Source organism: Patagioenas fasciata, chromosome 1 (assembly GCF_037038585.1).
Source record: "Patagioenas fasciata isolate bPatFas1 chromosome 1, bPatFas1.hap1, whole genome shotgun sequence".
NCBI lineage: Eukaryota > Metazoa > Chordata > Aves > Columbiformes > Columbidae > Patagioenas > Patagioenas fasciata.
In genome coordinates, this window is record NC_092520.1 from 6,931,788 (window position 1) to 6,958,641 (window position 26,854).

At 38.8% G+C, this 26,854-nt stretch overlaps 1 protein-coding gene across 2 annotated transcripts in view; it reads right to left on the bottom strand.

Moving 5' to 3' along the window:
• Nucleotides 1–12,312, bottom strand: part of TENM4 (teneurin transmembrane protein 4) — a 1,673,798-nt gene extending 1,661,486 nt beyond the window's left edge. For both annotated transcript variants that reach the window (XM_071817725.1, XM_071817645.1), the window contains exon 1: nucleotides 12,015–12,312. The gene's annotated coding sequence lies outside the window, so the exon portion shown is untranslated. The remainder of the gene's footprint in view (nucleotides 1–12,014) is intronic.
• Nucleotides 12,313–26,854: the final 14,542 nt, after the last annotated feature.

Below are 26,854 nucleotides of genomic sequence, written 5' to 3' on the forward strand. Positions count from 1 at the left end.
CAATACCTGGAAAACTGGAATCACATAACAGCATAACTTCCAGAGGTATTAATTTCTGCATTTTGTTACAGAGATTTGTAGATGTCAGGGCCTGTAGAGACTCCTGGAACTGTACCTTCCCATTGTTTACCAAAAGAATTTTTAACACAGATTCCTATTTTATCCTTTTTTTATGTGTTTTTTTTTTGTGTGTGTCTAGACAGTTTGTCTTGTCATGAATACACAAGGTTATCCAGTCACAAGGACACCTTTTCCTATGTGTTGTTCTTAGGATTGTTGAAGGACATATTGGTAAGATCAAAATAACGAAATTCTGAGGAAAATTGTCAGTCTCACAGCTCACTGAGGATTTTACAAGGTGCTATAATATATAGAGTCAGACAATTTGGCATAGCTGACCATGCCAAAAATTATATACATTAAAAAATATGTCTTCTCTTTGAATTCATAGAACTTTGTGTAATTTACTACAATATTGAACTATCAAGTGTGTCAGACAGACTATGTCAGAAAGTGAGTATTGATCATCACCACTTGGATAATAAGGCCTGTTTTCTGATGGCTGCTTAAGATAAATTTGTAGCATATTACATTTGTGTAAAAGACAAAGTCTATTCTGGACATAATTTTCTTTTCAGTCTTCTGGCAAATGGATCCAGCACTGCAGAACTGCAGATTAGAAAGTCTTTTCCAGTTAATTCCAGTTTCCTGGTCTACAAAAGAAGGAAGATTAATATAGCACCTGTCAGAAAAAGGACTCTAATGGACAAAATCAAGTCAAATCCTTTAGGGTACTGAATCCAGGAAAATGTCTTTGGATAAAATATTATCAAGAAAAAGTGTAAGAACAGGTACCTGTGAAAATATCTGACATTATCTTACCAGTCAGATTCATCCACTTGGACCAGCAATATCCTGTTATCATCTACTGCTCTTTTTTACCACCTTCGTGAATCTGAAACTATGAGCCCATACAAAACACCAGCTGACTGATGAAACACCAGGTAGAAAAAAGGCATATCTTAATTATTACAGAATGTACAATATGTGATAGAAAACAAAACAACCATGAAAATAATCTGCATGAGAGTTTGAAACTGATACAGATTCTTGAGCTTCTTCTCTGTCTTTCTACACATGCAAACAGAGCTGCTCCTTTTTGTTTCTCTCTCAGATTATAATGGAATAATGTTAGATTTCATTTCATGGTCTCATACAGCTAAAAACAAATTCAAAACCCTAATGGATAAAAGATATGTAGCACCTCTTGACTAAATTTGACTGCTACAAAATACAGTCTGTTCCTCTTTGTTTAAAATGGTTTCCAAACCCAGGTTTGGGGAAGCAACTGCCCTGATACCCTCAAAATAATTAGGAATTTTCAGCTGTCCAATAATTCTGCTCCAATTATAGTAAGATTAAATCTGAACATTTAAATGTGTGTACACTATATTACCCTAATTATCACAAGACCAGTTCTGAATAGAACTAATTTTTATGTGATTGGTTGTCTCTTTTGTGAGGGAGAAGACTTTGAAAGTGATATTTTAGTTTCTAATTGTGAGTTTTTGTCATAAAGAAGGATCATATTTTCAAGATTTGTCTCAATGCTCTGAAGGCTGTGACCATTTTTTCCCATTGAAACTTGTGATTTCCATGTAATGACTTGCCTCCGGAAGTGAATGCTTTAAGTACATGCTCATATATCATAAAACATGGAGTGTCTGATCAGTTAAATCTTGATATAAGGGAGGTTAACTGTTCTTACACCTAGAAATGAGTTCAATGGCATTCCTACTTGGTTTCAAGTAGCTTGGAGAATTCCAACAACCACCAGTTCTTCATTCACACATTTTAGCTATTTCTGAATATTGTTATTTTCTCGTGTCCAGGATCAGTCCCAACAGATTTTATACTTTTTTACCAAAAGCTCACTGTCTTCACTTGCGCAAAATCATGTACAGGTCAAATGAAGCTTCACTCCTCATGCCACTCCCAGGAATAGCAAAAGCAGTTTTGGAGTCTTATTTCCTGCAATAACGCACAGATAAGGACTCAACATCATACCTGCGAGAAATGTTGCTTTTGCCAAGAGTCCTGATCAGAATGATTGAATCTGATTGTCCGTGTATACTTGCTTTCCAGTGTTTGAAAAGCTGCAGCTATAACTGTAGTTGCTCAAATATATTGAACTTTGGGTATCTTTGGATCAATTTGGATACTTAATTAAAAAAAGGTCAAGATGTCTGGGCAGATATAGCAGCAACTTGACATCGAGCACTTGTGGACCCTGCCCCTTCTCATGGCACAACTAGTCAGGGTTTCTTTGCAAAATCTCCCACCTCATCATTCGCTTTGCTCTGACATACAGTAGAGCTATTAAGAGTCACATCTCTTGCAAAGTTCCCTGAGACCTTTTATTAAATATCAAAGTAGGAGTTCTGTATATTCATTAATTATTTTAAATACCCAAAACCAAACATAACAGTTTAAGTAGATGAGTGTATAAAGTAAGAGTAATGAAAAAAGCAGAGTGGAATCCGTATCTTTAGAAAACATCTAGTTCATATCTGGGATAAAATGCAAGTTCATTGAAATGAACAGATAGGGCCTCAGTGCCCCCATCAGACATTTATACAATGACTGCAGAAGCAAACATGGTCTCAGCCGTTATTTCTTCGGCAGCAGTATAAATGCAGCCCCAACTTCATCCACTATGAGATTTGCCTGGTTCTCTCCCTCTTTGGGATGTCATCATGGAAACAGTCTTGATTACTTAATGTTCCTTAAAACGGTACTAGCGTAGCTAATCAATTTCATTCTGTTGTTAAGCAGGATATTTTTCCTTTCTGAAACAATATTGATTACCTAATCATTGCCATTAAAAGCACCCAAAACCAACACACATTTAAGCCAGTGATTGCATGGCTGCTATTAAAGCTCTCACCAGTAATACTATTCTATTTCTACTCAGTTTGCAGAGCTTCCCTCTTTTTAAACATCTTCAACTCTCTCATCACCCTAATATTTAGTAACTTTCCCACCTCCCCCAACTTCCATCAGCAGACAGTGCAAAATTAATGATGAAAAGCAGGATCCAACAGCTTGTTCCAGAAAACAGTGAAACGAGACACAAAGAAGAGAATATGGCAGCAGATATAGACACAGCACCTGTTTCTAATTTTTAAATGTTAAAAGTTAATTCCACCTCATTCAAACTTATTTTAGAAAGCAATTGACAACAGGAAAAATTATAAAATTGGCAGGAAACTAAGGCTTGGGTGTTGAGAATCAAGAACTTCAAACTGTGAATTAGGATATCTATGTATATCTATATATATTGCTTTTGCATCATTAGGAGAATTTGGCTCTACAGCTGTATTTATGATTATTGAAGGATTCTTCTATTTATATTTAGTCACAAAATTACACATACTTAAAAGCTCTGTTACCTTCTTAAAAAGACAGTAGTAAACCTGTCTGCCTCAGTAGTCTAGGTGTGTTTTAAGCTGATACTCAAACCCTTTGTGGGATTTGCCCTAAATGACAAATCACCCCCTTTTTCTAACTTTCCGCTGTGTGTAACATGTGTTTTGTGAATCATTAATTGCATACATGATGTCATATATCTTTGTATGTGTGTGTCTGTATTCTCTCATGCACAGTGTAAGCATTATACATATATTCTTTTGCATTATCTATATGTAGACAATGGAGTTAGAGTATCTTTTTTTAGTTGTTACATAGCATGTATTATAAACAGTGGATTCACACTGCAGACAGAGTATGCATAAAATGTGTACCATATCATATCAGCAGTGCAGATGATATCATATAAGTACCCCACATCAGTCTCACGAAAGCCTGGTAACTTTTAAACAAGGGAAAGGTGATGATCTGTCAAGAAGCTAGAGCAGTAACGTCTATGGGCTGCAACATCACTGGAAGAGGTAAGCAGACATGGTCCAATACTTTCCTGGTGATGTCTGACATGCTTTCAGGAGTGTGCAACTTCATGGTAATATATGTATGTCAGAAAGGACTTTCACTATGCAAAAACAGAGTCATAGAAATGTTTTTTCCTCCTATGTGGCCTAAGATGCAGAAGGTGGAGTTAATTCATGGGTGCACTCCAAATCATGTCAGCCAGAGTCTGAGTTGTACAAATACAGAACAAATGATGGTCCTTAACTATACAGCTACAGACGAAGAGCTGCACTATGTTTTTGTGCCTGAAGGAGAAAGCAAGTCCCATCTACATCATTCTTGTTTTACTCTCTCAGCCTCACACACTTCAACAAGAGGGACAGAAGAGACAGACATATTCAGACTTGTCGGCAGTCTGAATACAGCCCTGAAAGACAAGGTAGAACACAAACATGTGAGAAGAGAACAAAAAAAATGGAAAGATCTGCGGCCAGGCAGTGCTAGTATTTACAAGACTCCTCCTACCTCAACAACAGCATTTTACGTTTTCAGTGAAACTGATTGGTTGATAAGCAATGTGAAAGTCAGTAAATTGAATTAAATTTGATTTGAACTGATTGAAATTCTAATAAATTCTTTTTATTTTTGAGTTTTGTTTCTTGGAAGAACAGATTAGGCAAAAACACTAATCTTCCATATCATAGCAGTGTTCTCTTTAGAGAGCAGTGTAGGGGAAAGGGACCTGGGGGTCCTGGGGACAGCAGGATGAGCAAGAGCCAGCACTGCACCCTGGTGGCCAAGAAGGCCAATGGCATCCTGGGGTGTATTAGAAGGGGAATGGTTAGTAGGTGGAGAGAGGTTTTCCTTCCCCTCTGCCCTGGTGAGACCACATCTGGAATATTGTGTCCAGTGCTGCTCCCCTCAGTTCCAGAAGGACAGGGAACTGCTGGAGAGAGTCCAGCGTAGGGCAATAAAGATGCTGAAGGGAGTGGAGCATCTCCTGTGTGAGGAAAGGCTGAGGGAGCTGGGGCTCTTTAGCCCCAAGAGAAGAGGAGACTGAGGGGTGATCTCATTCATGTTTACAGATATATAAAGGGTGAGTGTCACGAGGATGGAGCCAGGCTCTTCTCGATGACAACCAATGATAGAACAAGGGGTAATGGGTACAAACTGGAACACAAAAGGTTCCACTTAAATTTGAGAAGAAATTTCTACTCACTGAGGGTGACAGAACACTGGAACAGGCTGCCCAGGGAGGCTGTGGAGTTTCCTACTCTGGAGTCATTCTAGACCCACCTGGACACCTTCCTGTGTAACCTCATCTGGGTGTTCCTGCTCCAGCAGGGGGATTGGACTAGATGATCTTCGAGGTCCCTTCCAATCCCTAACATTCTGTGATTCTGTGATTTTGTGATTCTCTAACCCTAAAAATTCTCACATTATTACTGACACTGAATGACCCACAGAAACAACTGGGTACCAGAAAAGGGAAAGGAGGACAAATAAAGAGGAAACTGCTACATTTCTTTCTCCTTGGTACAGTTTTTATTTCCAAGAATGGACTTAAACTCAAGTTGCTTCTCGCTATGGGACCCGCCATACAGCCACATACATGTTCCTGCTCACGAGCAGCATCAGCACACTGGCCACAATCTACTTCAAAAACAAATGAGGTCCAAAAATACCTTCCTCTCTAAACAGGTTGTCTCTGTGTGTGTGTGTGCGCTCGCTTGCATGTCTGATTTATGTAAAAATCCTGTCGAAATATTCTGGTTTATCAAAAGTCTAATTTACATACATTTTTGTGACACTGTAGAGGTTGATTAACACGACGTATCACAATTCAGAAAGAATGTTGACTGAAGCATTTTAGGAGCCTGGGATGCCAGAGTACGACATAGATAAGCATATGGAGTTCAGTGAATGAAACCAGAGGCTGCCTATTCTGCTATGATTTATGTTTCTCTACTTGTGAGAACTTGATGGCATTCTGAGATAAGAGATTTTTTTTTAGAAAAATCTAGTACAATGAAAAAATCATTATAAAGCTTGCTTTATTTATCTTTGATATATCCAGCTACATCTTCCATCACCTTTTACAGACATCAGGATTTGGGTTTTATTAAAGGGAAAAATAGTCAGCACTATAAATTCATTTATAAAAAATAAGTTAAAATATTTAATCAAAAGCATTTAGAAATTATTTTTTTATCACCTGGATTTAGAGAAACCATAGCAACACTCATCCTGCAAAATAAAATTGAGTGACATTTTGTGTTAGGTCTTTTAAATTTATGCAGTAACTTACCCGTGCATCTGAAAACAGATTAATTTTACATTTTCTCATTATTGATTTAATTCATTTTATTTCATTGGATACTGACATTTCTCCAGAGTCTTAGAATATGAGAGACATAATTGTTCCCTAGCTTCTTTCTGTGTCACCAAAACAATGTAAATACCATTCTCTTGCCAAGTCAAATTCTCCAACCAGTGGAAATGTTTGCTAGTAGCCTTCCTGAAAGGAAATCACCTCATGTATTATTCACAATACCATAGCTCTACTTAGAAACGTTACAGCAAAAAATAATATTTCACTGTCATGAATTACTCCTCCTCACTCCCAGCAACATCCACTACAATTAGTTATTGGTTTGCACAGACTGATAGTCCAGAGCACAGGAGACAAAGAGGATCGTACTCACCATCTCAGCGTCAAATTATCAGTGATGGGAGACAGAATTTTACATTATTATGACATATGGGGTTGCTTATTGTTTTATAAACAGTATATTTATGCTGGGGCAAATATTTAATAACTGGTGATAACCAGCCATGCTTCCTGGGAATGAGAACTGGTAAATATGGGGTTAGTTCCAACAGGACAGAAAAAAGATCTTTCAATCAATTAAGAGCTGCTCTTCCTCAGGGGATCTCTGGGACATAGTTCTGTGCTTCTTCCTTTCTAATGGGATATAATTTTAAAAATACATGTTTAAACCAGCTTTTGATGCCCTAAACCCTCTGCCACCTGTACAAGCCCTTGGAGTATATCCAAGCAGATTCTCTTTACCCTCGCTCTCACTTCTGGCATTCATTCATAAATATTTGGGTTCAAAAGCAAATGCAAAAACTTTTATAACATTTCCTGTGATAGTTCTAACTTGGATATTTAATTTAGACATAGATGTACCTGAATGTTGAGCATCTGTCCCATCTTAAGTCAGTACCATGATTACTTTTAACCCAGTGGAGTGAGTTAATCTTTCTAACATGGTCCAAGAGAAGACATATTCAGCCTAAACTGTCCTTCATGTCTAATAAAGAAGGGCTGGATCTTTGCAAGAAGCAGTTCGTGGCAGCAGCTCCTCTCTCCACTGTTATGTGATTGACCATTAGGGCTCATTTCTGTCACTTAATGTAGAACCCAGTCTTATCCAAGTTGGTGCAGGATGCTCTCCAGTTTCTACTGCAGAAGGACCCACCTCTGCCTTATGTGCTGCATCGTCCCCATATCTACTTTGCACTAGAAGACAAAGCTCCCTTTCTAGCCAATAATGATCTGGTAAATAAAGTCAGAAAAGACCAGAAAACTATTTCATTCACTAGACAGACTTTTTTCTAGGATTAATCTGGAGCTGAATCTCAATTTTTGTTCCTGGTTATAAGTTATGCTTTCATAAAAGTAGCCCAAAGGAACTTTCAGGTTAAGCAGGGAGATACGTAGTTAGTCATCAGCTTAGGCAGTGGTAGGTGGCAAATGAACTGTATTACAGTCTGGGACTTGTGTGTGTTTTCTTTATTTCTCATTTCAGCAGGTTTTGGATATACCCATCCCTTGAGATAAAGGAGTGGGACTTGCTATTCATTCTCATATATATACAGGTCATAAACCCATTTGCAAGGGGTATAAGCTAGGTCAAAATCTTCAAGAGATGTTCTGGACACACTTTACTTAGATAATAGTTCTTTTAAATCATTTGTATTCAATCTTTGTCATGTAGTGACAGAATTTGAGAGAAGAGGAGGGAGTCATTAGGATTATATTGTCTGGGGCTGGCTGTCTGACAAGACTTCTCCTGAGAAAGAAACAAGCATTTACTTGCTAAAGGACATTATCGTGGCTATTCTCTGGATGTGATATGAACTGTTAGCAGCTTCTGGAGCATTTCCTTGGACTATGCAGCAGACATATTTCTCCATGAATAAAAGTCTCCGTGTCTCCATCTCACAGAGGCATAGCAATACAGATTGACATTCATTGCAGATGGATGTCAGCACTTCTGCTATCTAGAGCAGACAAGAGGTGAAGGTTCCTGATAAATTGTTAAGCTCATGCAATGGCACTGCTATTTATCCCCCAAGTTTGCAGGAAGGCACCCAAGGGGTGCCACTGGCTATCTCAGGGGTGCTCACTGCCACCACTGGGTGTCTCCCCAACAAGCTTTTTGAAGAAGATGAGGACAGTGATGATCCTTGCTGTGGCTGCACAAGGATGGAAGAACAAATTCAAGCAGCAGTGGCAGCTTACAAGAAGATACAACTGGATCTGTAAGTTACAGGGGAAAACACAACTACCTGACATCCAGCCTCAGAAAACATTGGCATGAGGACAACACCAACCAGATGTTTGAAACTTCCCTGTGAAGAATTTCAGCCATTATTACAGTTGTATTATCAAAAAGGATTTTTGATTACAGATATAGACCAGAAGAGTGAAAACCTGGTCTCTCTCCAACAGGTTAATTATCTTCCTTTGTATGTAAATCATCTTGGTTTCATGCTTTGCATGGCACTGTGAATGCATGAGGAATATTCCCTGTGCCACTTACGGTTTAAATTTATGCTACTGGGCACGCAATAAGTTAATTAGCTCTGAAGGGGTTAATGGAGATGAAGGAAAGTTCTCTTGCTAGCAGACTGTGTCTGAAACCACATATTTTTATGGCATTACCTTGCAAAAAAGCATCACGGAGAAACAGCATTAAGGAAAGACAAATTAAACAGGAGAATAGTAGCCAGGGGAGTCTTAAAGTTAATCCAGTGTATTGCTGTAAAAAGGCTTGCCATCTGGATCCTAGTTTGCTGCAATATTGAAGCTTCATGGCATTTTCTTCCCTTCATCTTCATTCTCAGCTGTCATTCATGAGCGAGCTGAAAAACCCATGCAGTACTCCAGTGTTGAAATGAGTGCATGATATAAGAAGCTTTCAGAAATCCCTGTTAGAGTGTCTAAATAGATAACTGTCTTCTATAACAACTGTGAAGCTGTTTCTATGTCAGTAGCCTCTGATAGACTCACAGCCATGGAGCAGTGGTAGTCATACAAGTGTTGGCGTCTTCCAAATTAAACAAAACCAGGCTCTCACTTTCTCCAGACAGAGGAGTGGATGCCGTGTTGCCTTTGCCAATCACTCCAGATTCCAATAACTCCACTAAGCTTTTGTGAGCTGTTTTGAATCCCTCTCTTTACCTCTGGTATCACAGGCAACAGCTAAAGGGACCTCTTTGCATAAAATACCTCAAAACACTAGAGGGCCGGTTGGCTCGGTAAAATGTAGTGCTGGGGCTGAGAAACTGTAACTTAACAAAACGTGTCTGAGGCTCCGGATGCCGGCTTTGACTAGCAAGGCAGAAGAGAAACGCATCAGCAGTTGCCTTTTATGTGATCGACAAATCTGCTTTGAAAAGGCACATGGGTGGGGTGGCCGAGAGGGCAAAATGAATTACCTCTCACTTCCTCAGGAATGGTGGTGGAGGTCAGGAAGGAGCCATGGACACATTAAAGCAGGAGAGGAGACCTTATATGTCTTAAAGGGAATTAAGCAGAGAGGTTTGGGATGATGGTGCTTCTGTTTGTTTGTCTTTGTTTTGTTTTTCTCTTAGGCTTTGGTGAGGGGAAAGATAAAAGGTGGTTGCTCTCAGATACCTGCAGTTGTCACTGCACACAGGCAGGTTTTCATTCCTAGTGAGTCAAAAGACAAACTCTCTATTTTGACTACTTTTTTCTGGAATAAAACCAAGCTATAAAGGAACAGAGCCAGGTCCTCGGGTGACAAAAATTCAAACAGCACCAAGGGAAAATGAGATTTTACACCAGTTTGCACTCATGTAAACAACTTCTGTTCGTGTAAACAACTTCCTACTGATTTCAGGAGGGTAGTCTGATTTCCTCTCCTTGGAAACAGAATCTGACCCATCAAATTATTTTTCTTATATGTATTTAAATGTATTTTATGCCTGCAGTCCCTGCACACGACGGGCCACTGCACATTATGATTGCAGGGCGGAGCTGGGGGGACCAACAGAAAGTTTGCACCCAAACACCAGGCTGATTCAGATGTCATAAAAAATGGAGACAGATGAAAGGGACACAGTTTTCCCCATCCCCTGAGGAGGAGACACTGAGTGACAGCTCACCACCAGCTGAGGGCTGGAACAGGTGGGAGGGACATCTCACCGGCCATCCTGACCTTGCCACCACTGAGCAGAAGGATCCAGCCTGAGTGAGGACAGACTGCCAAGGAGGTACCTCTGGACATTAGGAACCTTAAATTCACTTTGAGCACACACAGATAGCTCCACTAGTGACACTTTTCAGAGGCGGGTACTCCATAGCTCCCAGCACTTCCAGGATACTGGGAGGATTTTTAAAGAAACAATCACAACCAGCCTCAAGAGGGTTTCTGAGATGTTCTTATATAACAGAATTCCTGTCTGAATGTTTTATTCTGCTGTGTAGTTGTGGAGATCTGCAGTATGACCCATTAATAGGATATTTTTTAGTAATTCAAAAGTCATTGAGATCTACAGGCAGCTAGGATTATTTATTTTTTTTTTAGATAAATTATCTCTAGACACACAGGCACATGCACACATGCTGCCTCTGTATTTTCAAGACCATTCTACTTCTACCTGCAGGGGACAACTATCTCTGCTGCTTGTACAATTTTGATAAATTACAAACGGGAATTTTCCTAAGGGGAGATTAGGCAAATCACTTTCAATCCTCAAAGTACACTGAGTTTGCAGTGGGTTTCTCTGTCTTTAGCAACATCCCAAAATAAGTTTCCAGTCAGTGCAAATACAAGAGGTACCAAGTTAACATTTAATCATCATAACATTAGCAATGTCTTGGATATGCTCAGACAAAACTGTATATCATTAGGGAAATAACGTCCCATGAGAGAGAAGCATCTGAGCTGTAATTTGTTTTCATTGCTGATGACCTGTTAGCAAAAGAATCCACAAGTATAAGCAACAGATCAAGTTGGCTGTGAGCAAATAAGAGGTACAGCCAGCTATTTACTGCAATGCATGCTTATCCATATCATGTTTGCTTGAGGAAACACTTATGTATGTCCTATCACAATATCTCAACCTGCAGAATTCTTTGATCTAAAATTCCATCCCCTTGAAAAGTCAGAATTATCATAAAAATCTTGGGAGCAAAACTCCAAACACTATGAATATTCATTCTCTTCACAGCTGTTACATTTATGGAAATGCAATAACAGCAAACTTCTTGGGTTTGGCAAAGACTTTTTACCAGATGAATACGTGCCAGTAAAAGAACTTAAGTGAAATGAAAAGCCTGGCTCACTCCTCTTTTCTAAAGAAGTGTGCTGCAGTCCAGAGCATTTTGAAAGTTAATGAAAGAGTCTTTTTTCAAATTTCAAAACGTGTATGCAAATTTCAGCTGGCAGTGCATGCACAGACCATATTTAATAAACACATCAATTTGAAAGCAATGTTCCATGCCCACAGTTAAACAGCCGATGAATGGAAATTTTGCCCTGATAGAAATAACAGCAGTCTATTTGCTTGTGATACAAAATGCAGAGTTGTCATCTCCCCTGAAAGTTTAAGCTTGTCATATAATTTTACCCTTTAATAAACAAGCTGCATGGTTAACTGATGGGGAAAAAAATAATAATCTGTCCATTTATTGCTATTGCTATGATTTGCTCAAGCCTTGCTCCAGTAGCTCTCAGTGAAAAACTGCATAGACCAGGAATGTCTGCAAGTGAGATGCACAGATAGGAACATTCAGCACAAGATGTAAGGTAAAGAAGACTGCAACATACCTTCAGCAGTGTGCTCCTTCCTTCCCAGCCAGACAGCTCTCAAGAATGTACACTACTGATGGGACTAGGAAAGTAATTGTAAATGGACTACTAATAAGCAGATTTCATGAAACCAGATGTGACAGCAGGGTGTCACTAAGTCCTTTTTAAACTTGCCTCCAGTGCTGTCTCCTAGTTCCTCCAGACAGAATTAGGCAGTTGCTGCTCGGATCAGAGCTGAAGAAGCAAGGGTGCTTTTTGACTGCAGTTGCTAATGCTCCACTTTCAGGGAAAGCGCAGAAGTATGTGTGTGCCTGCACTAACTGCACACACTCATCAGCCTGCTACAAGCAGGGAGATGTGATATGCATACTGAAAGAGCTGTGCAGGGAGGAGTAGTTCAGAAGCACACCCAAGCCTGCTCTGCTAGTAATTGCACCCTACTGACCTCCCTGGGCTGGATCACTGCTGTATAATTCATCAATAAGTGTATCAGTCAATAAGCAATGGGTCTTAAATAGTGCAGAAGAGGAGGGGAAAGGAGGGGACAAAGGCAGCTTCAAGCCTTCAAACAGCAAACTTTTAAGATAGCTGCCCTTAATACTCCCACTGTAAATGTCATGGTCCATAGGTGAAGGCATTTGGATTTGATTTTAATTAATAATCTGATAGAGGATTTCTTTAGCCATGATAGAGCAAATTTTTACAAGAGTCCTAATGAGAACTATTATTATTCCAGGGGTTATAGGAGTAACAACAGATCCCAGCTGTGAAGACAGACCCACAGAGCAAGGTGGTGTACTGACTCACCCCAAACAACCGAACTTAGAGTCGGATCGGATACAACAAGTGCAAGAAATATCAGTATCTTTACTTTTCATGGGAGAACATAAGCTTCAGAGATGAAAGAGGTATGCCCAAGGTCAAACGGAATTTGAACCCAGATTTCCTATATCTTATTCTGTTTTCTTACAAATAAATCCAGACTGCTTCTGTAGACACAAATCTCCAAAACATGAAGTAGTCCAGGATGCCACTAAAAATAATCTTTGGTAAGAAACAAAGTAGCAACTGCCCTTATAACTCCCGTTATAATGACTAATCATCACCAGGGTCTAGGAGTGCTGGAGTGGTTCTGGAGATAATTCATCCCAGGACTGACTGTATCCTGCTTTGTTTGTGAGGTGTGATAAGAGCTCAAGGTTGTGTGGCTGCAGACCATAAAGATAAACAGTAGGATGTAAAAAATCCCCAGAGACTCCTCCAGTCTGTGTCTTCAGGGAATATTTTCTGAGTTAAGGGAAGAGTTTCTTTTCGGCTATTGTTATTTACAGACTACTGGACAGAACAAACAGCCTTGAGCCCATTGTGTTTGCAGTCTGAAGGAACAAGCAATGCAAGACAGACACATTGTAGTAGAGCTTGCAAAATGCAGCAATATTGAAAAAAAATACACTAAATAATACACCACAATGAGCTACAACTCTTTTTTACAAATGTATTATTCTTAAATAGTGTTATATTATCTCAGTAACATCATTCAGTATTATCTTATTTGAGGTCTACATTGACATTAATGAGAATTGTCTATCAGGGAGAAGAATTTGGTCCCTGAAAAACAGTTTTGGAAAACCAACAGGAATAATTCTGTGGAGTATTTTCAGAGATGTTAAATATGGATAATTGAATTTTATTGTCTACCAAGTTGTCTATCTTGACTTAGTTGCAAGCAAACACTTCAGTTCTTATCATGCATCAGTCATGGACATTCTAGGTAGCTCTATTTTTTTTTTTCCTAGTCCAGAAAAGAAAGCACCTAAGAAAGCTCCAAACCCACAAACATTTAATTAAACAGGCAACACAAAAAAACAGACAGTCCAACAGGACTAGTCCTGGGAGCAAAGTCACTTCTTATAAGGTGTGAGCTTCTACAGATATCTGAAATACTGACATTGTATAGGTTTGTCCTTATCTAAAGACTAGCATTTACTAATATGCTAGATGCAAATAATTGTTTGAAAGTGTAAAACGGACCGTGCCTTAGGTGAGGAAAGACATGTGCAGAAGGATTTTTGTGAGGAGCTAGGATCATAAAAACATAAAATATTTTGTGAGGAATAAGAGATGCTTACAATTCCTTTGGTATGTGGTACATGGATAGGAGGTACTTTTACATGGAGCACAGTGAGAAGACATGGATCTATGTATCCTTCAACATACCCAGAAGTCACGTGAAAGTGGAAGTCCTGTCCTCCTTCTGATATGATTGACATCTCCACAGAAATTCATTTTCATTTAGTGCTTCTAGTCCTGCCTGAATTCAAGAGTTGACATAAATTTATGTGAATATTGTGCGCAAGGCACCATGCTCAGGGTAGGCAATGCTGCCGCTCAGTAGCGTAAGCTCATATAGGCTTAGTGCCAGGCTAATCACATCATGGATCATTGTTGTTCTGGTTATTGTTGCTTTTCTTTTTTTTTTTTTGTTACAGCTTATAAAAAAAAAAAAATCTGAAAATAGGTTTTATTGCATGTTAACTTTGGTTCAGGAAAGATTCTAGGAGTTCTGGGATTTTTGCCAAATCTCTAAGAGTTTGACAATACTTACAAGTCATATTAAACAGTAAATAAACTACTAGTGATTTGGAGGGGAAAAAAAAAAACACCAAAAAATCTAAACATTAATTGAATCAATATCTCTTTACAGAATGAGCGTATCATCTAAAAGTGTTCTTTTTTTTTTTTTCTCCTACAAGATAGGTACTTTTTATGAAAGGAAATAAGTATCCTTCTACTCTAGAAAAAAAAAAAAGTATGATGCAACTTGTGCTGTGATTTGGAAAGCTCTCCACAGAATATTTAGCAAACCAATGACAACAGCAACTGCCTACAATCTTCCTTCAAAGGACATTGCATTTTTCCCTGCAAATACATTATCTGAAATGAGTAAAAGAAAACCAATTTCTTCTCATTGTTTATAAATTAAACAAAACAGAAAAACAAAACAAAACAAACAAACAACAAAAAACCCACCAAACTAAACAAACAAACAAACAAGCAAACAAAACCAAACAAAACCAGACACAGTAAAATGCAAAATAATTTTGTCCAGGTGTTCATTTTAACAGTTATTTGCTTTGAATGTCTAATTTTAGCTGAGTTTTTGAAACATGATTTCACCAAAACAGCACCTGCTCTGGAAACCAAGCTCTTTTAAAACAATACAAATAGAGTATCCAAAGACAACACTGGTACTAAAAATCTTAACTTTTATATTTGTTATGCTGGACACTTTCAAAATATTTAAGAAGATAAACGCCCTTCTATCCTAAATCAACTGGCTTTTCTCAAGTCTCCTTAATAAATAAGATCTGGAAATTAGATAGGAAGCAAAGTAACAAGGCATGTCAACTCCTGATTTTTCACTAACATTAGGCTAAATCAGTCCTCAAGTGAGAGTGTTAGGAAAAATACTTAATCTTAAAATAAAATGATAATTTTAAAAGGGCAGATTAAAGGTGGCCTAGTATTACTTAATACCATCCTAGCAGTAAGGGAATTTACAATTGGAACCAAGAAAAGACAGAAAATTATTGTTTAACTGTCATTTAGGGCTTATTTTGTTTCATTTGAAGATTCAAGACTAAGGCAGACTTGAAAGATTGTCTAGCAACAAACTATTATCGAAAGACTGAAGAGGGAATAAGACAAAGCCTTGAAACTGCAGGTAACTAGAATTAGGGCTCAAATAAAATTATTATAAGACCCATGAAATCCAAAGTCTATTGTCTACCAAAATTAAGAGCCTAATGTAAAAAGTGTGGGTGAAAGGCAGGAGTGATCACTTCTGTTCCCAATGAGTTAATTATGTCTCCATGCAATTTTCATGCCTTTCATGAGCACAGAACCCTGAGGCCACATACAGACACACAGAAGCCAACGGAGCTCTGCCCATATGGAGGCCCTTGCATCTACCAAGGTGCTGGTGTGTTTCTAGGGAAGAGGCTCTCTAGAAAACAACATTCAGGAAAGAAAATTCTAAAAAAACTGTTTGAAGAAGAAATTCCATGGGCTGTGTTAATACTCTCCTAGCATAAATCAAAAGGAGTAATGTCTTTGAAAACCATATAGCAAGTAGGCAACCTCCAGTTTAAAGTATTTGTTTTTTTTGAAAGGTCTTTAATCATTCCATAGTATACAGTGACTTTTTATCTGTACTGAAGCTCTTTCTCCCTTCCATTCAAACCAAATCCTTCCATCTTTTCAACTCCCTTTAAAATTCCAGACATAATATTTAGTTAGTACCTATCAATGGAAGCACACAGGTTCAACAAAACAAAGTAATGCCCCTAAGTTAGGAATTTCTTCTCCTTCAACAAAAAATCTACACCTCTATTCAAATGAATTTCACTATAGTTTTTAAGTATATCATGTATAAAGGAGGGCTCTGACATCTTCCCTAGGTCATAGACAGTCATTTTCTAAAAAATAAGCAATGATTCCCAGGACAAACAAGCTCAGATCCCGGAGTAAGAGCAATCATTTTAGGTGGTAAAGCACCTGGAAATTGCATCTCCCTTAACGATGAGAGAAAAACCCTGCAATACAGTACATCCACTCAATGTGCTTGTGTGTATAGACAGGTGTATGCATAATATTAGTGATCCATTAAAACATTAGGGAAGATTGGGGATGAGTATATATGTATATATTATATTTATTTCATTTGTATTATATATGTGTATATATGTATCTTACATGTGTGTGCTTATGTATGCATGTGCATGTATATAACATATGAGTGTACGTATTCAAACAAACCCCTGTACCGAGGTTTTGATATTTGATAACTTGGCTCACAGCTACATAGAAAGATTATTGCCTGAGAATAGCTGGTATTTAGGAACTTAAAGCCCATGTCTTGATACTATATTGCTGTTAGCATTCCACATTTCACATTCTAAAGTTATTGACTTTTTTCTCCTCATACTTTCAGAGCGAGGGTATATGAACGTCATTCAAGCAAGGCTGTGTATTTAACCTGGAAGACACATTTTTTCTTTAACATTGAACATTAATAATTTACCCTCTAAGATATTAGAATAGCATCAAATTCCACTCATATTTTTACAAGATTTGTATGTGGCAGCTAATCTTCCAGTTTCTTTTCATGAGCAAAGTTCTTTGAATGTGGTCTATACATAGGAAACTGTACTTTCTTAAGTTATGAATAATAAGTGATTCTAATACTATATTTGAGTTTTCAGTAACATTTGTATTTATGAAAATTAGTGGCTGACAAAGACCTGTGAATTAGAATTCACACCAAAAGTCAAACATTAAAAAAAAAAAAAAAAGTGGAGAGAATGTGATGTGACTACTTGATTACTTTGTAATTTTTTTTCTTTATGCTTATGATCTATTTTTCAGTCTCCATTTTAAAGTCAAGATGAAAGTCAATTCAGACTGAAGTCACAAGGATAAAGAGGCTATAATTTAGAGGACTGATTCTGATCTCATTCACAACCAGCTTCACAGAGGTATAATTCTTCAGCTTGCTATATGACACTGTGTCTTCTCCAACAAGAACTGGTGAAAGATCAGGTCCCATTGATTACTAATGAAAGTGGGTCATAGTCCTAAAGCAATGTACCATTTACCAATATCTTCTACATGTTCTTATTCCTGATTTAAAGTGATGTCTCTGAAATACTAACTGCAAGAGATTGGTTTTTTTGCCCATTTGCCCTAGTTAACATGTGCGTCAACATATGTTTTCCTTAGCAAGGCAGCCATTAGAGGCATAAATGACAGACATGAAGAAGATACTAGGTCATACATTCTCTTCAACAGCAATGTGCATACCCATCTGTCCCTTAAATTTCTCTGTGAACCTGTTACTGTGCTTTTGAGAAGGAAACTGGACTGCATTACTGTTGAAGCATTACTGCATTGGGCTGTGAAATCCCATGTGTCCATATGGTTAATGAAAAATATATAGATAGTAAGCATATAAGGAGTTTTGGTGTATGTGTAGACTTTCAAAAACAGACTTGAAAAAAACTTCATCGATTTTGGAGCAGAGAACACAGTGACACGCAAGGAGATGTGTTGCTAAGTGATGTGGGCTCTGTAATATGCATGTATTATTTACACACGCTTAAAACAATTATTAAATAGAGATTAAATTTGAACCTTGGCCAGAGTACATGATCTTTCAAAAATATTTGTTTTCCATATGAATCATTCAAACAACAAATTTTAAAGCCTTTCTTTCAAGTAACTTTGAGAGAAGGAAAATGTAAGTGAAAGTTTTCTTCCTTATCCATAACAGTCAGCATGCACATCTGTCTCCAACCACACTAATTCAGATAAAAACAAGAAGATTTTAATGAACAACAGCCTTTACTGTCAACTCTAAAGTTTCACTGTAGGTGTATGTGTGTGTTTGGAGGGGAGGAGGTTCTCCTGACCCAATTTAACTTTGAAAAGTTGGATGAGATCACAACCTCAGGCTTTAAGTAATTCAATATACTACAGAGCTAAAACCACTTGATCTGCATCTGCCTTGAACTATAAAAGGTTCATCATATTTATTCTCTTTGTTTTTCAGTATTGTCCCATGATTCCTTAATCTAATGAGCATTTTCATCCTGAAGAAAAAAAAAAAAACCTTCTCTTAAAAAGCAACGATCATACTCATGGAAAGTATTGTTGGAACAGAAATATGGAAATCCTGGAATTCAGACTCATGGTATAAAGCCTATCAATCCTATTCCCAAAAAACAGCAATAGCGTATTTTATACATCGAGAATTTCATATACTGAGAAGGGTTGGTATGGCAAACTATTGTAAACTGAGTTATTTCACTGCAATGTAAAGAACAAAAAGTCATCATATTCACCATCATTTACGTACTCAAACAGTACAGATATGTTCAGCACCAATGGATATTTTATATCTGGATTCAGCAAAATATTTTAATGCACTTGCTTTCCTTTAAGTGAGAAAGTATTCCCATCACCTTCAGGGGATAAGCGGAGTATCAGTAGGAAGCATGACTGAGTTGGTGTAAATACTGCTGGGTCAGAGGAAAGAGGCAGCTGCAGCCTAGGTAGTGAGGTGCTAATTGGATAATGTGGTGAGAAACAGAGCTAAATAAAGAGGAAGGGCAGGAGGCTTAGATAACTAGAATAAATGTGAGTGCTGAACTCTAGGAACAGATATTAGAGGGAAAAAATGGACTCAAATTTTGTTTGATGTAGTAAATCATTACACTGGAAGAGTCAAAGGAAACAGAAAAGACTGAGTGCTGTGGAAACTCCCAGGCTGGACTCAGCTGATGACTTCTTTGTTAAAGCCCAGAGAAAAACAACTATATGGCTCTTCCAAAGAGCAAAACAAGAAATCCAAGTCTAGTTATTTCATTGCCTAAACACTATTGTAAAGATACCAGACCCAGTCCAGTCCCTGTTGCTTAAACATGTTGCTTATCCTCCCTGGCTGGGCTTCAGACTCCCCTCTATCAGGAAACTGGTCAATTAGAGTTCTGCCATGCAGAACATAAAGCCTTTCCCAGTCTGCCCATGGTTCACAGTCCAGTAGGTGGGAGGCAGGTTTTGGATTAAATTTGCAGAAGGAGCTCATGGTGGGGTTTACACTCCCTGTCATGCAGACATTTCTTCCTTTCTTTTGACTTTGGAGTACAAATGCAAATCTCGGTCAAAAAACTTCAAAAACATACAGGAAAAAATTGCGGGGTTTTGTTTGTTATTTTTGTGGGGTTTTATTTTTATTCTTATTGTTGATTCCCCTGAGAGTTTGATAAGATTGTAGGTTGTCTCCAGAGAAGAAACATGGAGGCTTCACTGGTCTGAGATAGCTCAAACAGAGCTGGAAAGGCATGACCAGGAGTGTTTCTTCAGCCTCAGGAGGAGGACTGGGTAAATGGGTGGGTACTGTCAATCTCCAGCTCCTGTAAATTGATTTGAAAATATCCCTGTTCACGAAGACACATGACCTGTTGCTAAGCAGCAAATCTACACATTCCTGCTTCACCCTTGTCTCAGGGAGGACCAGAGCGATGTCTCATTTACTATCAAAGAACTCCAGAGATCAATTAGCCTTCTGGGCTGCCCAAGGTATTGCCTTATGACACTCAAAGCTACAAGCATATCCATGAAATCAGACACTTGTTCCTATCTGGTCCTTGGCTGAGAAGAAGAAAAAACCAGCTAGAGAAGTGGTGACAAGGGAGGGTTCTTATTATTCAGAATGTCACTGTATCTGTCACACAGATTATTTTTTCCCCTGTGAATTGTAAAAGGACATTGTTAGAACTATTTTGCACATAGGAAGAGGTCTGATGTTGGACATGTGTAGTAGGAACATAGTAAGCAGTGCAGTATTGAAAATTTCTTTCTGGCAAGGAGGCAGAAGGAGCAGCCTAGGTCATATCCCAGTTCCACAGGTACCAGAGAATAAATTCTGACCCTGTCCAACAGAGTCCATCACTGGACTCTCATGTTTCAGGTTCTTGACATCACATCTGAGATTGGGACTGCTTCTTTAAGGTCAAAGTTTTAAGACTTTCACTCTATAACTACATGAATAATGGACAGTGCTTTGTCATGGTTTCTGGAGACATTGCCAAAACAGTATCTTTACAGTCTGAGCTTTATGCCTGCCTTTTTCCAAGAAAAGTTAAAAGTAAACCAAATATAACCCCAACAAATAAATATTCTTTGCTCACTCCAAATTCACCTCTGTGTTACCAGGATTATTCTTTACATGACTCTCCACGAAATTGCCCTGTAAGAGGTTTTAAAGGGTTTTTTCCCAACCATAAATAGCACCAACAAGAGCTCACTTTATTTGTCTGAGAAAAAGAAAAAAGAGTGGTGTAGAAACAAAGTAGCTTGCAAAAGAAAGGAAGCAATACCATAAATTTCCAAATGTTGCCGGCCTGGTCTGAAGCTCCCAGGAAAACTCCTAGGTCAGTGATCACAAATAGCAGCGTTTGCATTCAGAAAAACTGGCAAAGAGAAAAAGAAAGAGAAATAATTCTTTTTCCATAAGAACAGGAACTAAGTCTGGTTTTCTACAACTTGTGCTAGGTGGTCAATTGCTTGACCTGAGTGGAGGGCATTTCCCACAGCTGGTCATTTACAGAGGCTCTCACTTATTTTGATATCTGCTGTTCAATGACATATGACCTGACATTGAAGTCTTTTCCTTAGTGAAGTATGTACAGGGATGATTCGAAAAATTTCTCTTCCTCATTCATATCCTACCTTTACAAAACTTGTAATAATGTCATTATCTTTAATTCCTTCTAAACCACTATAAAATCTGGCTAAAACTAAGCCAGTGAATTTGCAACCTGCAACAAACATACATGTTTGTACATATACACAAGTATACTATGTGAAGAGTAAGAAAATCTTAAGCAACTAATAGAGGGGGAGAAGAAATGAAATTATTCTATGACAGAGACTGCATGTCCCGACTTGCCCATGGAAGTGAGGAAGTCTGAGACTGCTCATACAAGAGGCTGAGGATCTATCAGGTTATGCAGGGCTCAGACAATTCCAATTTCAGAAATAGTGGTGGGAACGCCAGAAAACACAGTAGTTCTTAACAGAAGTTTCTACCAAACAAGACAATATGGCCCTGGCTCATATATGCAGAGTAGGAGTCTATAAGCTTTGTTTTCTTGGAAAACAATGTTTGAAACTTCGAAAATATTACAATCAGACACAGAAATTTCAAATTATCTTCCTGCATATTGTGCAAACAGGAGTCTCAAACACTGACAGATGATATTTGTCTTATTACAAAGTATGTGACTGAAAAGTTTTAGGGGTTTTTTTCTTCCAAAAGAGGAAAATGGACTAGAGCCTCTAATAAACAAAAGTCACAAGTTATAATTGGGCCAGTGGAATATTATCACCTAGAGAACAGTCAAAGCTAGGAAAACTGTACAACCATTCACGGCTACACTTGGATGCTGGGTCACTGCTAGTGACTAAAGCACTGGAGGGAATGAAAAAACGGGCATTTTCCCAGACACAAGCAAGAATCTAGTCAATTGTATTTGCCTTCTGGGTAACAAGTGTGGGAAGGAGCGTGGGGTGAATGTAAGCTTGGGATTCAGTGCACCCTCAGCAAGTCTGCCAATGACACCAAGTTTGTGATGCAGTCAATGTGCTGGTGAGAAGGGATGCCATCCAGAGGGACCTTAACACACCTGAGAGGTGGGCCTGTGTGAACTTCATGAAGTTCAACAAGGACAAGGACAAGGTCCTGCACATGGGCTGGAACAATCCCAAGGACAAACGCAGCCAGGTAGAGAAAGGACTGAGAGCAGGCCTGAGCAGGAAGACCTGGGGGTGCTGGTTGATGAGAAGCTTGACATGATTCAGTCATGTGCGCTTGCAGCCCAGAAAGCCAACTGTATCCTGGGCTCCATCAAAAGAAATGTGGCCAGCAGGTCAAGAATGTCATTCTCCCCCTCTACTCTGCTCTCCCGAGCCCCTACCTGGAGTACTGCATTCAGCTCTGGACATGGACCTATTGGACCAAGTCCTTAAAAGGGACACAAAGATGATCAGAAGGATGGAGCACTTCTCCCATGAAGGCAGGCTGAGCGAGTTGGGGTTGTTGAGCATGAAGAAGATAAGACTCTGAGAGACCCTACAGAAGCCTTCTGTTACCTAAAGGGAATCTACAAGAAAATGGGAGACGGACTTTTTACAAGGACATGTAGTGATAGGACAAGGGGTAATGGTTTTAAACTGAAAGATGGTAGATTTAAATTAGATTAGATTCAGATTTAGACTAGATATAAGGAAGAAATTCTTCATCAGAACGGTGCTTAGGCACTGGAACAGGTTGCCCAGAGAAGTTGTGCGTGTCCCCTGAAAGTGTTCAAGGCCAGTTTGGGTGGGGCTTTGACCAGCTGGTCTAGTACAAGGTGTTCTTACCCTTGGCAGGGCGGGTGAAACTAGGTGATCTTTAAGGTCACTTAAAACCCAAACCATTGGGCAATCACCAACCACATTAAGTTTATCAAGAGCAAGTGCTGCATTTTACACCTGGAACATGAAAATCCTGGCTGTACATACAGAATGTATGAGGGGTGAGAGGTTGGGGAGCAATTCTGTGGAGAGGGAACTGTGGGTTCCAGTAGATGACGAATTGAACATGAGCCAACAGTGTCCTTGGAAGTCAAGAGAGCCAACTGTGTCCTGAGTGCATCCAACACAGCATTGCCAGCTGGGCAGGGAGGTGATTGTCCCACTCTGCTCTGCACTGGTGTGGCCTCACCTGGAGGATAAAAAGAACATAAAGCTATTGGAGAGTGTCCAGAAGAGGCTACAAAGTTGATGAGGGGTTTGGAGAGGAAACCCTATGAGATGCAGCTAAGTCACTTGGTTTGTTCAGCCTGGAGAAGAGGAGACTGAGGGGAGACCTCATCGTGATTACAGCTTCATCACAAGGGGAGGAGGAGGGGCAGGCCCCAAACTCTTCTCTCTGGTGACCAATGACAGGACCCAAGGGAATGACAGGAAGATGTGCCAGGGGAAGTTTAGTTTGGACATTAGGAAAAGGTTCTTCACCCAGAGGGCGCTGGACACTGGAACAGGCTCCCCAGGAAGGTGTCATGGCCCCAAGCCTGACAGTGTTCAAGAAAAGACTGGACAACGTCCTCAGACACACGGTGTGAACTGTGAGGTTGTCCTGTGCAGGGACAGGAGTTGGACTCAACGATCCTTGAGGGTCCGTTCCAACTCAGGATATTCTATGACTCCGTGATTCTATGATTTCTGCATCTGGGAGGACATAAAGGCTCCTAGGACCTTGGAGTGATATAATAATAACAATACTGGAAAACAGGAAGGTATTTTACATCCAGGTTACCAGAAATGAAGGGCTGCATTATGCCCAGAAGGATGCACAATATGTGGTAAATAAGTTTGTGTCCTGCCTTGCTGCACCATGTGCTTAGGGCTGAGGCTTTTTGCAAGCCCACACTTGCCTGCTTATGCAGGTGGGGGAGTTACTACAGAAGGCTTTGCAAGTGTGGTTTATTGAATGGGTTTTACTAGGCATGAGGAAAGTTCTTACAGATTGTGCATCGTAGCAGAGTTTCCTTCTGTTATATGTTTGTGTTTGGTTAGGGGTTTAATCTCTATATCTTAACATGGGAGCTGAGCTTGATGTTACTTCTATGCTATCACCTAAAGATCTTGGCTATGGTGTACATGTTTTGCAGTGGGATACTCATATAATTTTTCTTACTTAACCAAGGTGACTGGGAGCTCTCAAAGCTCTATAGTTTCCATCTATAGCCAACAGAAACAGATAGGTTCCTTGAGAGGTTGATTCACAGTGAATAAATCACACATTCGTCAGGACCTCAGCGGGAACTGAAACTTCTGAAAATAAGTTTCTGAAAAATTTGAAGTCTTGTCAGAAGAGAGAGGGAAGGGCTCCAGACACCACTGCCTGGCCAAGAGGGTTGGATGAAAAAACAATTCACAAAAGAAAATAACAGCAACAAAACTACCAACCAAAACAAACAAACAAAACCCTACCAAATAAAATTGCACAAAAAAACACCTTCTGCAAGTATAGGATTTCAATAACAAATCAAACCATTGTTGCTCAGCCCCCTGAAAGAGTCATGGTTCAGGCACTTCACAACCCTAATTTCATTTTGGGGATGAATTCCCTGGCATAATGCATCATCATTCTCAGACATGATAGGAGGAGGTAATGCATCAAATATGAGTTGAACATCTGTCATGCATTAGAGGACATGAAGTCCTGGAGATCTTCCTAGCTGTATAACAGAAGGAAATCAAAAGTCACAGGAACGTAAGTTCCTATGACAGATAGGGCTGGATTCATTAAACCTAATTTTAGAGATCTGCAGTGTAGATGGCCACATTTGGACTATTTATAACCAATGGGACAGAAACCAACCCTATTAAAGTGAGATTTTCTTCATTGTAGTTATCTATAACTGGTCAGGTGATTACTCTATTTCTCATTATTGATTGTAAGGAAAAGCAAGGGGACTTTGGACTAAAAGACTACACAGTAGGGACATAATTAGGTGAAGTGTCTCTCATTCATTAAGACAACTTTCACAAGAGAATATTTTCTTTTTCAGAATTGTTCTCTCTGTGAAAAATTTTGTAAAGGAAAAGTAGAAACTTTCTCTGCAAATAACACTCTTTTCAGGAAGAAATACATCTAATCATAGGCCAACTTTTCTGTCAGAAAGAGTTTTAACAGAAATATTCCAACTGACCCTATTCCTCACTACAAGTAAAAACATGAGATTTTTTTTTCCCTCTTTTTGACTGCCAAGCTTACAAACACACACAGGGGTATGAGACTCATGCTGTGTTCTTTCCAGATTGTACAGTATCTTTATTAGAAATATAAGGGATTCTAGCTATTTTGTAATTTTGCCGGATGACCTTTATTAATATTTCATAATAGGTCGAATCGTCTCACTGTGGGACAGAACTATCTCACCTGTGCAAATGGTTGGGCAGTTCAATTGTCTGTTTATCTCTAGTCTGTGAAAAAGACAGTGGGAAAGACTCTTTTCCTTCATTTAGGTAACCACTTCTATACGGTTATACTCAATATTTGCCTAATTTCTGGAACAGCAGATACTTGCCAAGTCATTGATAGGTTCTGTGATCTTAAATAAGCCATTTATTTTCAACGTGGTTTATGTCTGAAGAGAGCTAACTGGCTGAAGACTAATTTGAGGATAAATCTAGCAATACTTAATCAATTGTATTCTATTTTGGTTGAAGACAGACCCTGGGTTTTTATAAGAAAAATGTTTCCTACATCATAATACAGATTGAAAACAAAATTTCCCAGGATTTAGTGCCAATTTTTCTCAGAAACAATCATTTTCTAAATGCTGTTTTTCATAAATCCTTTTAAACTTTAAGGTTATTCAAATTCAAGGGAATCATGTTCCAAAGAGGTGGTCATTGCCATTCAAGTGAAAAGGCCTTCATCCTGTGTATTTCAGTTTATTCTTACATCTATACCTACCTATCTCATTTTAGAACCCCAGACCCTTTTCAGGGATAATGAGTCTCCCTTTTTTTAGGGAAAATACATTTCAGCATTGTGCCTTTCTCCATGATTTCAGACTTGCAGCATATGATGAGAAGCAGTATAAGGCCAAAAATTTTAGAAGCTGGAGTGACAAGCTGTAAGTTCACTCAAGTTTTGGTGTCGCAAGTAGTCCCCATTCAAAGTAATTACAAATCCATAAAGTCACAGTTATACTGACTTGATTTACAGTCCTCAAGCCAGACATCTCATGACACCTCAACCCCTCTGCTTCTGCAGCGATTATTCCCATACATTGATTTTGGGCTAAATCAGTAAACATATCTTGAAAGAATCACTAAATAAATCTGACATTAGACTTTTCTTTATTAATATATAAATCAATAAGCATAAGGCAACACATTCAGTAAGAATAGGAAAAGCATTATAAAGCAGATATCTTAATTACAACCTCAATTAAAATTATCCTTTAGCTCTGAATGACCTCTTGCATGTAAATCACTAGATTAACTCTGTCCTTCTATTACTCAGAAAGAGCACAAGTCCTTAAAATTACCAGTAATGAGACCAGTATTTTCCATAATCTCTCTGACATACTATCTAGAAGTGAAGGCCATAGAACTGGAAGAGACATCTGAGCTATTAAGTTCAACATCCTGATGTTGCTGTAACCATGCTGTACAAAGCTTTCATAAAATTAGTATGACGTGTCATAAAACTAGCTAGGGTTTGCCTGTATTAGAAA